Genomic DNA, 9,117 nt, shown 5'->3' with positions numbered 1-9,117 from the left:
TCAATCAAATTAGTCTCACAGCCCATATTACTGTAACTCCTCCCATGCTTGCTTTCCCATATCATTTTGCCGGGAACTCATGGTCTTCTGAAAATCATAACCATATGCATGAGCCTCCCAAGTGGAGGAAGAGAAACTTATGGGTAACTCTTTAAGGGCCCATTCTATTCCTTTGGTCCTTCTCTTCATATTTCTTAAAAGAAGGCTAGTGACCAGGAAAGTGAAAAGGAAAAGAACTTGGGGAAAGAGATCTGCTGGTATCTGATGGGTGCCTGTTTGAACTTTAGGTTGATCATGAACCTTGTAAAACAGAAGCCTCTTTTGGCAGCAAAGCAAGTGATACAGGTGCTTTTGGATTTCTCCAAGATGCCCAATTGCTGTGAAACAGAGGAGAGGGTGACCTGCTTCAAGGAAGAGGTACAGGAATCAGTGCCCTCCATCTGGTAATTGAATGTTAGATGTCAAATGCCCATGACCATATGGGGGCATAGGACCAGAGCACAGAAAGGCGTTGAATCAATCTGGAATGAAAGACACTCCTTTACTTCCAATATCTCTCCTATCCTATCTTATGTAGAATGACTGTCCTTACCCTGAAAATTCTCCCCAATGTAGACCAGAGCTACATTTTTAAATGTGCATTGACTTTGGGGTCAAAGAATCCTGGGTTTGAATCCTGCCGCAGAGGAGTACTACCTATGTGCCTTTGAGTGGGTCACTTAACCTCTCTGGTTCTCACTTTCCCCATCTGTAAAATGAGGGCTTTGGACCAGATGGCTTCTGATGTTCCTCCCACCTCTAGGTCTTCAACTGCCCACATCAGTTCTAGTGACTATTCAGATAACCTGGCTGCTGGATAAGTTTCTTCCCTGATTTCTTATCACTTCTCCTTACAAGCACCTATTGAAAGACTCGCCTTTCTCATACCTTCCTTCCTTCTCCTATTTTTACTTTTTTATTGGTGATTAAAAAAAATAACAACTAATGTCTACTTTTAATAGAAGGCTTTCCAAATCAAAACTGAGCTGGATTGGGGGGGGTGGGTAACTGTGTGAGGCCCCTCTTCCTTCTTTCCTCCTGCTTTAACCCCTGTTTAGGCATTTTTGGGGGGGGTGGAGAAAGGGGGTAGAAAATAAGGTGGAACAGACAACACTCACAAATGACATGGGACAAAATCTTGGCTGTGATCACGAAGGCTTTTTATTCTGGCTGGTCAGAATCATGCCACTTTCCTGGCAGTTTAGGTTTGATATTGGGATGAAATGAGACACTTGTATAGTTAAGAAAAGGAGATTTACTTACCTTTAGCAGGAAAAGCCTGGCTCGACATTGAGGATAGACACTGAGTTGATTGTTTGGGCAAAGTTTCCATCTTGATCCAGGAGCCTAGAATCTCCCATCCCCTCCTATTCTTCTTGGGTCTGTGGTACCTAGGAGATGAGAAAGTGGCAACAGTTTTGAAATTTTAGTCCTTTGAAGCAACCAAGTTCTTGAGTAGAGTGAACCTTTTAAGGAAAAATTATCCTAACTTGTATTCACTTTGGGGATTTACCTGTTTGGCTCTCAGTTCCTACTCATTGATTCCCTGATCTTTGTAGCAATTCAGCTACTTAATTCTTTCCCAATCTCCCTCCCTTTCCCCCATATAATAGAAATCAATGATTTCCTCTTGTTGCTTCTTGCGTCAGTTAATTGTTACTTTTCCCTAGGCTTAACTTAATTTCTTTAGCATTAATTTAAAAAAAAAAACATATGTCAGTAATTCATCAGAACATAGAATAAGATAGGGAAGTAAATTTAGAGGAACAGCAGTGATAATAAAAAGAAAAGTTTTTAGATTCATTCTTTTATCCTCACTATGGGGGTAAAAAGGGAGTGGGAGATAAAAAGAGATACAGAAGGATGGAGAGAGAGAGGGAGAGAGAGAGAGAGAGAGAGAGAGAGAGAGAGAGAGAGAGAGAGAGAGAGAGAGAGAGAGAGAGAGAGGAGACTAAGATGCAGGCAGAGATAGACAGAGACAGAGACAGATAGAATGAGATAGAGAGATAGGGAGAGTCACAGAGAGACAGAGATAGACATTGGAGAAGCAATGGGGGAGGGGAGAAGGGAGGAATTGGAAGGTGGTGGGGGTGGGAAGAAGAGAGAGGGAGGGAAGGGGGAGAAAAATAGAATATATGAAATGTATTCTTTCAGAGATTCCTTAATGTTAACACAGTATTCTTGGATTTTCCTTCCAGTGTTTTTCACTTCTGTCAGCATTCAAAATTACACAATAAAATTGAGGCGGTCTTGAGATTGTAAAACACCAAAGGTAATTTTTCTTCTCTCTACCAAGTTTTCTAAGTGTATTAGGAGAAAAATTGCTTAGGGGTAGGCAGAAGTGGCACATTCATGAATGCCAGAACTTTTTCGAACAGTTTTAATTTTGGTCTTGTGGACTTTCCCCATCTTTCATGTCTCTACTTCTTTTACTTCATTTATAAAGCACTTGTGCAAATATTCTGTGTGGGAGGAGAGGTATATTTGGGGTTGAAGACAGGTCATTAGTCAACAACAATTTTCACATGCAATTTCTGTAAAGCAATTTTCCGCCCTCCTCATTCCTTAAGAAATAACAGTTTCTACTGCCTTCCTACTTTCAAATACTATTTTCTTTCCCTAGATTGCTGGAAGAAAGGAATAAAGGTTACTTATCACTGATTTTTTTATGGCAAACAATTTTCTGAAAACGACAGAAGAATTCATCTGTAACATTTCCTTGTGCTGCAAGCAACAAACATAGAATTACTAAGTTCTGCTGATTGGTGGTTTGACAAATGATTCAGAGTAATATTTATTGCTTAATTATATGATTAAAATATGTCTATGACTGGACTACTCTCATTACAATATTTACAGGAACAACAGTGATAATAATAAAAAATTGTTTCCATCAGGGGTGGAGGACCTGTGGTCTCGAGGCCACATGTGGCCCTCTAGGTCAAGTGTGAGCACTTGAGGACCTATGGGGCCACATGCAACCTCTAGACCACGGGTTCCCCACCCTTGCTCTATATATTATTTAACCTTTCTTCTTGACTTTACTGTAATGCATTGGGAAATCGCACTGCTAAAGCTGTGGCTAGTCCTACTTTGACTATCTTTGACTACTAATGTTGTCATTGTAAAGGAGATGGGAGCTTGGGACATATCTTGTGGCTCCCTACACGTCACTGATGCTTCTGCTAATTGCAGCTCTGTGCAAACCTGTCATTGGTTGTCATTGTTGTTGAGTTGTTTCAGTTGTGTCTGACTCTTTGTGACTCCATTTGGGGTCTTCCTGGCAAAGATACTGGAGTGGGATATGTCATTTCCTTTTCCAGCTCATTTCATAGATGAGGAAACAGAGGTAAACAGAATTAAGTGACTTGCCCAGGGTCACACAGCTAGTCTGAGACTGGATTTGAACTCATGAAGATGAGTCTTTCTGATTCCAGGTCCAGTGCTGTAGCCACTGTGCCCTTTATTGTTGATTAACATAAGCATTACACTATGTTACAGTACTAGTGTATATTACACTACATTATCAATCTTTGCCTTTCATCAAGACAGTCACCATCCCAGTCCATAAGCAGCTTATACATGTGGAGGGTGGCGTTAGAAGAGAGAAAGGCTTTCAAAGGATCAGATGGTGGAATCAGGAGATAGGGAAAGGTGGCAGAAATAAAAAAAATGAGAGTTGTTCATGAGATGCATAAACTGCTTCTCTTGTTTTTCTCTTTTGAGGAATTCCTCATCCCAGCAGCCCTAAGATCCTCTCAGAGGTAGATTCCTTCTACCTTGGTCCATTTAACTAGAAGTCAGTTAATGCAGAGGCAAGGCTAGAGGGTAAAAATGTTTAATTAGCATCAACTTTTAGACAGTTGCCTGATGGATAACAACCCATGAAACAAAGGAAAACACACATAAACAAATGGTTTTTAGATAGCCTTAGGGCTACATTATGGCAGGTAAAAGGACTGAGATTATCAGGTGAGGCTCCTGAGCCACATTCCTTATTTGGGAGGTTTGGGAGGTTGAATCATAGGGCTAATGTGTTAACCTAAGGGTCAGAACTTAACTTAGAATCCCAGGAGTTGCCAAAGATCAGGTTTGTTCCAGAAGGATGTTTCTCTGTAGTTAATCTCACCAGAATATTCTGTTTGGGAAGGAAATCTCTAAGATCAAGGTAGGATCAGTCACCTAAACTTGTCATTGTCAACCTGAGTAGTTCTAGTTACCATAGTCCCATGACTCTGTTTCTTTGGCCTCTAAGGTTACTTCTTTCCTGGGGAGCAGATGTTCTCCTCAGTGTTTACCCACTTCTGCCTCTCCAATGAATTTAAAATGTTTTCGTGGTTCAGAATCTGAAACTTAAAGGATTTTGGATTTTTAGGCTATGAGTGACCCTTTTGCATTGGAAGGAGTCAGAAAACTCGACTCGGCAGAGATAGTGAGATGGTCACTGGGTAGGGTTAGCCTTAGTAGAAATATAAAGAAGCAAAGTAACTAACACTTTTGGAAACTGAATTTCAACTTAATCCAGAATAGAGCCAGCTCTGCAAGAAGCCGGAAACCTTGTGTCTTTCCTCTATCCCTTTTTTGCCATACTTCCCAAGGACATAAGGGAAAAGGTCTCAGAGCTTCATCAAGAGCTTAGTTCATCCTCTACCCACTGACCCAGTTTTCTGCCCTGCTGCAGTGCTCCATTCCCTGCCTTCAACCCAGTATTCTAGTTCCTGCTCTGGGACCCTGAACATCCGACTGCTTCCCATTTTCTAGGCTTTCTCATGCCCACCATGATACACCACCACCATCTTCCTAGCACATAACTCTGCTTTACTCATTGTCTGTCATGGGGTACTTGGGCATTGGAGTTCTTTCTTCCCCTTCCTTTCCACTTTTGGCTCTAGAAACAGTAATCAAACCAACATGACCTTTCCTGAAATGGGTATGTCCATTTGTTACCCTACAATTCTATTTTCTGTCTCCTTTGGAGAAACCAATGTGATTATACTTTGTGTCCTTAAAAACTACTTAGAGGTATAGTGAACTGGTGAATTTGTATAACACTAGACCAAAACACCCCATCCCTGGAAACACGGCAGTGTAGGTGGTGTTCCCCCACTCCCATTAAAATACAAGCCCTTTGAGGGCAGAGATAGTGCTTCTTTTTATACTTGTACACTTAGCACTTGGCCGTGCCTGTCATGTAGTTAGCATTTAATAAATGACTTTCCATTCATTCCTTTATTGCTAGCCCTCTGTCCATCTGGCTCTGAGGCTCAATAGCCAGTGTGCTATTTAAATCTTTAAATAGTTTAAAAACTATTTTAAAAGTAGTTTTAGACTTTTAAACTCTTTTGCTTTTAAACTCATTCAGGCTATCCCCAACCAGGGCCAAGTCCATTTTCTCTGAGATCCTCAACCTAGTTTCCTGACCATGTCACATGTAAATGATCACTCCAAGTCTTAAGCCCTTTATAATGTGCAAATAGACAGAGATCAGTCAGTCAATAAGTATTTATTAAACACCTACTATGTGTCAGGCACTATAGTTAAGACCGGGGATAAAGAGAAAGTCAAAAGGCAATCTTTGACCTCAAGGGGCTCACAATCTAATGGGGAAACAACATACTGTACAAAAAAAGCTATATAATGATGTACAAAAGAGCTATACAAAGATAAATAGAAAAAAATACCTAGAATTAAGAGTGATTGGGAAAACCTTACTGTTGAAGATGTGATTTCAACTTGGATTTGTAGGAAGTCAGGAAAGCCAGGTGGCAAAGATGAGGAGGAAGAGCATTCTAGACAGCCAGAGAAGATGGATGAGTCAGGAGATGGAGAGTTTTATTGAGAAAAGCAAAGAGACCAGTGTTATCGGATCAAAGAGTATGTGGAGAAGAGGAAGGCATAAGAAAACTGAAAAGGTAGTGGAGGGAGAATGTGTGGGGAAAGGTAATGAGTTTAGTTTTCGGATGTATTGACTTTAAGATGTCTACAAGACAACATCCAGACTGAGATGTCCAATAGGTATTAGAGATATGAACCTGGAAGTCAACAGAGAGGTTCGAGCTAGATAAGTAGATTTTTCAATCACCAACACAGAGGTCATAATTGGATCTATGGGTGCTGACGAGATCACCAAATGAAATAGTAGAGAGAAAGAAGAGAAGGTCCAGGTAGAGAATACTGTAAGGTACTCAAGGTTAATGAGTGTGACCTGGATGAGGATACACTGAAAGAGACTAGGTGGTGTAGTGCTGGAGTGGAAGTCTTGGAATTAGGAAGATTTAAGTATGAGTCCTACTCAGATAAGTATTAGTTGTGTTGTGTGACCCAGGGCACTAACCTCTATGTGTTTCAGTTTCCTAATCTATAAATTGGGGATAATAATAGCACCTATTTCACAAAATGGTTGTGAGGGTAAAATGAGTTCACACACATATGTGTAATATATAGGTATATATACATATATATAGCATATATAAGGTACTTTGCAAATCTCAAAGTGGTACCTAAATGCTAGCTATTATTATTATTAATATTAAACATCACCCTCAAAATTTTTCTATCAAGTTATCCATAAATTTTTGAGTGTGCTTTGTTCTTGAAAAAGACTTGAGACTTTAAGTGGCTCGTTAGCATATAGCCATGGTTAAGAATTTTACATAACTATGAAGGTCCAGGACAGAGTCCTGTGGGACACATAGGATCAGTGGTTATGACCTAGATGAAGATCCAGAAAAAGAAATTGACTGTTAAGTGTTGGATTATGAATGTCCCATTTCATTCCAGTTCAGACTAACTGGCTGTGTGACCCTGGGGCTGGTATTTAATCTCTGTGTCCCAGGCAATAGTCCAAGACCAAGGCAATAAATTGTCAAAAAAAAAAAAAAAGCGCTGTCCTATGTTGGTAGAGTTCCTTCATCTGGGAATTCTCTGGTGAAATCACAGTTCTGGTGCCTGTGCTTATCCTTGCAGATTTGACCTCCCGGGAGACCAATCTGAGTCAGACCCAGCCAACGAAATTTGATGATACTCATGTAGAAGTGAGATAAGGTGACCCCCTTGAAGTGGAGGGTGGGAATGGATTATTCAGTATTTTACAGGAAGCCTTTCCCAGCCTCTCAATTCCGGGGTCTTCCTCCTTTTATTTCCTCTTTTTCCTAACATATCTTGTTTGCACATATTTGGTTATTGTCTCCTCCATGAGACTGTAAGGTCTTCGAGGGTAGGGACAGTCTTTTGCCTTTTTTTTTTTGTATCTTCCACACTTAGCATAGTGTCTGGCTTAGAGCAGACACATAATACATGTCAGTCGGTCATTTGCAGAGGAAAGTGAACTACCAGGTTGCCTCTTGCCTTCAGTTGGTACTTCTCAGGAAATGGCAGCAGCTTCCTGTGAGGTTTTCTCTAACGGTCCTGGGCAATTGATGAGAAAATCTTAGCCTTATAGCAGGGAGAAACCAAGGTTCTGAGACTTTCAGAATGACTCTAAGGACAGCAGCAGCAAACATGTGGGGATTCAATTTGTAATTTCCATGTCCCTGGTCTGGGCTCTTCCTGGACTTTCTAGCCTAATGACTTCTACTTCCTCCAAGTTTCACTGAGAACTTTCCTCAGCTTACCTTTGAAACAGAAGGGAGAGATCAGATTAATGAGCATGTTCCCTCCTCCCCCAGCACAGACGGAAGCTGAAGAATGAGACTTTGCCCTGAGAAGTCAAAAGATAAAATGAAATATTTTAGGGAGTTGTCAGCCATGTAAATGGGACATTGATGTTATCTTGCATGTTCAAAGGAATTTTTTTTATCTTTTGGAAGCCTTGAGACATCTTGTGTGCTACCTTTGTACCTTGAAGGAGTATCATCTGCTCTTCTGCCACTTCTGTGGTTGGGCCTACATGTCCTATACTTCTTAGAGGATGGGTAGTTTAAGGGACTTGGCTTGGCAGGGGTGTGGAATCTGTGGCCTCAAGGCCACATGTCCTCTAGTATAGGCCTTCAACTAAATCCAAACTTCACAGAATATATCCCCTTAATAAAAGGATTTGTTCAGTGAAGTCTGGATTTGTTCAAAGGGACGCACCTGAGGACTAGAGGGCCTCAAGGTTACAGATTCTCCATCCCTGATTGGGCCACACAATCAGTGGGTGTCAGAGGCAAGGTTCAAACTCAGGGCTTCCTGGCTCCAAGTCTGGCTGCAGTTTGAGCATAAAAAATAAATTACATAAAAATAAATTTAAAAAATCAATACAGGCGTCTATGATCCTTAGAGCAACAAATCGGGAAAATCCTGGTTTTAAAGAGTTAGGATGAAAAATAAAGCAATATTCAAGATCTCAAAACAGAAGGAAAGTTAAAACATTTTGGAAAAAAATGAGAAAAGAAAGTACTCCAGAAATCTCCCACATCTAGTGACTGTATGAGTTGTGAAATAAATAGCAGAAAGATTGATGAGAACACTGGTTACTCTCACCGGCTTCTGCCCTCATGTGATTATGCCCCATATTCCCATCTCCTCTAATTAGCCTCAGCTTGGGGTAGGGTAAGGGATCTCCTCAGCCTGCCCCAGGAAGGTCAAAGGGAAGGCAACTGTTATCTCCCAGAAAAACTCTCTTTTCCTTTCTCTCAAAATGGTGGCTTTAGAATCCTGCGTCCCTAGGTTACTTTTGGTACAAATTTCATCAATATTCCTCTCTGCCTTAGGGGTTTTGATCACACTTACCAAACTGGAAAGATTGATACCTCTCCCTTTTAGCTATACTTAACCTCAGAGGACACATCAATAAGTCACCAATATAATAAACAAATAAATGCATTCGTTTTGGAGAATCTAGTTTCTTTCAAAAGTCAGTGGCAAAAAAATCAGAAAATAAATAATCTCTTGAAGAATGAAGACTAGGGATGTTACTCAGCACCACTGTCCTGGAAAAGGAAAAACTTAGATTTCACCAGCTTTGTTCTTGGTAACAGAGATGGCTCTTACCATTCTCCTGTCCTGAGTGGTGACGGCAGTGGTGGTTACATATGGGGCAACTTCTCTTTCCCACTTCTCCCACTTTTCTGAGGTTATTGCTTATTTCTTCTTCAT

This window comes from Notamacropus eugenii, chromosome 7, assembly GCF_028372415.1.
Source record: "Notamacropus eugenii isolate mMacEug1 chromosome 7, mMacEug1.pri_v2, whole genome shotgun sequence".
In the NCBI taxonomy this organism is placed as follows: domain Eukaryota; kingdom Metazoa; phylum Chordata; class Mammalia; order Diprotodontia; family Macropodidae; genus Notamacropus; species Notamacropus eugenii.
The sequence above is the reverse complement of the archived record's forward strand: the minus strand, read 5'-3'. Positions refer to the sequence as shown.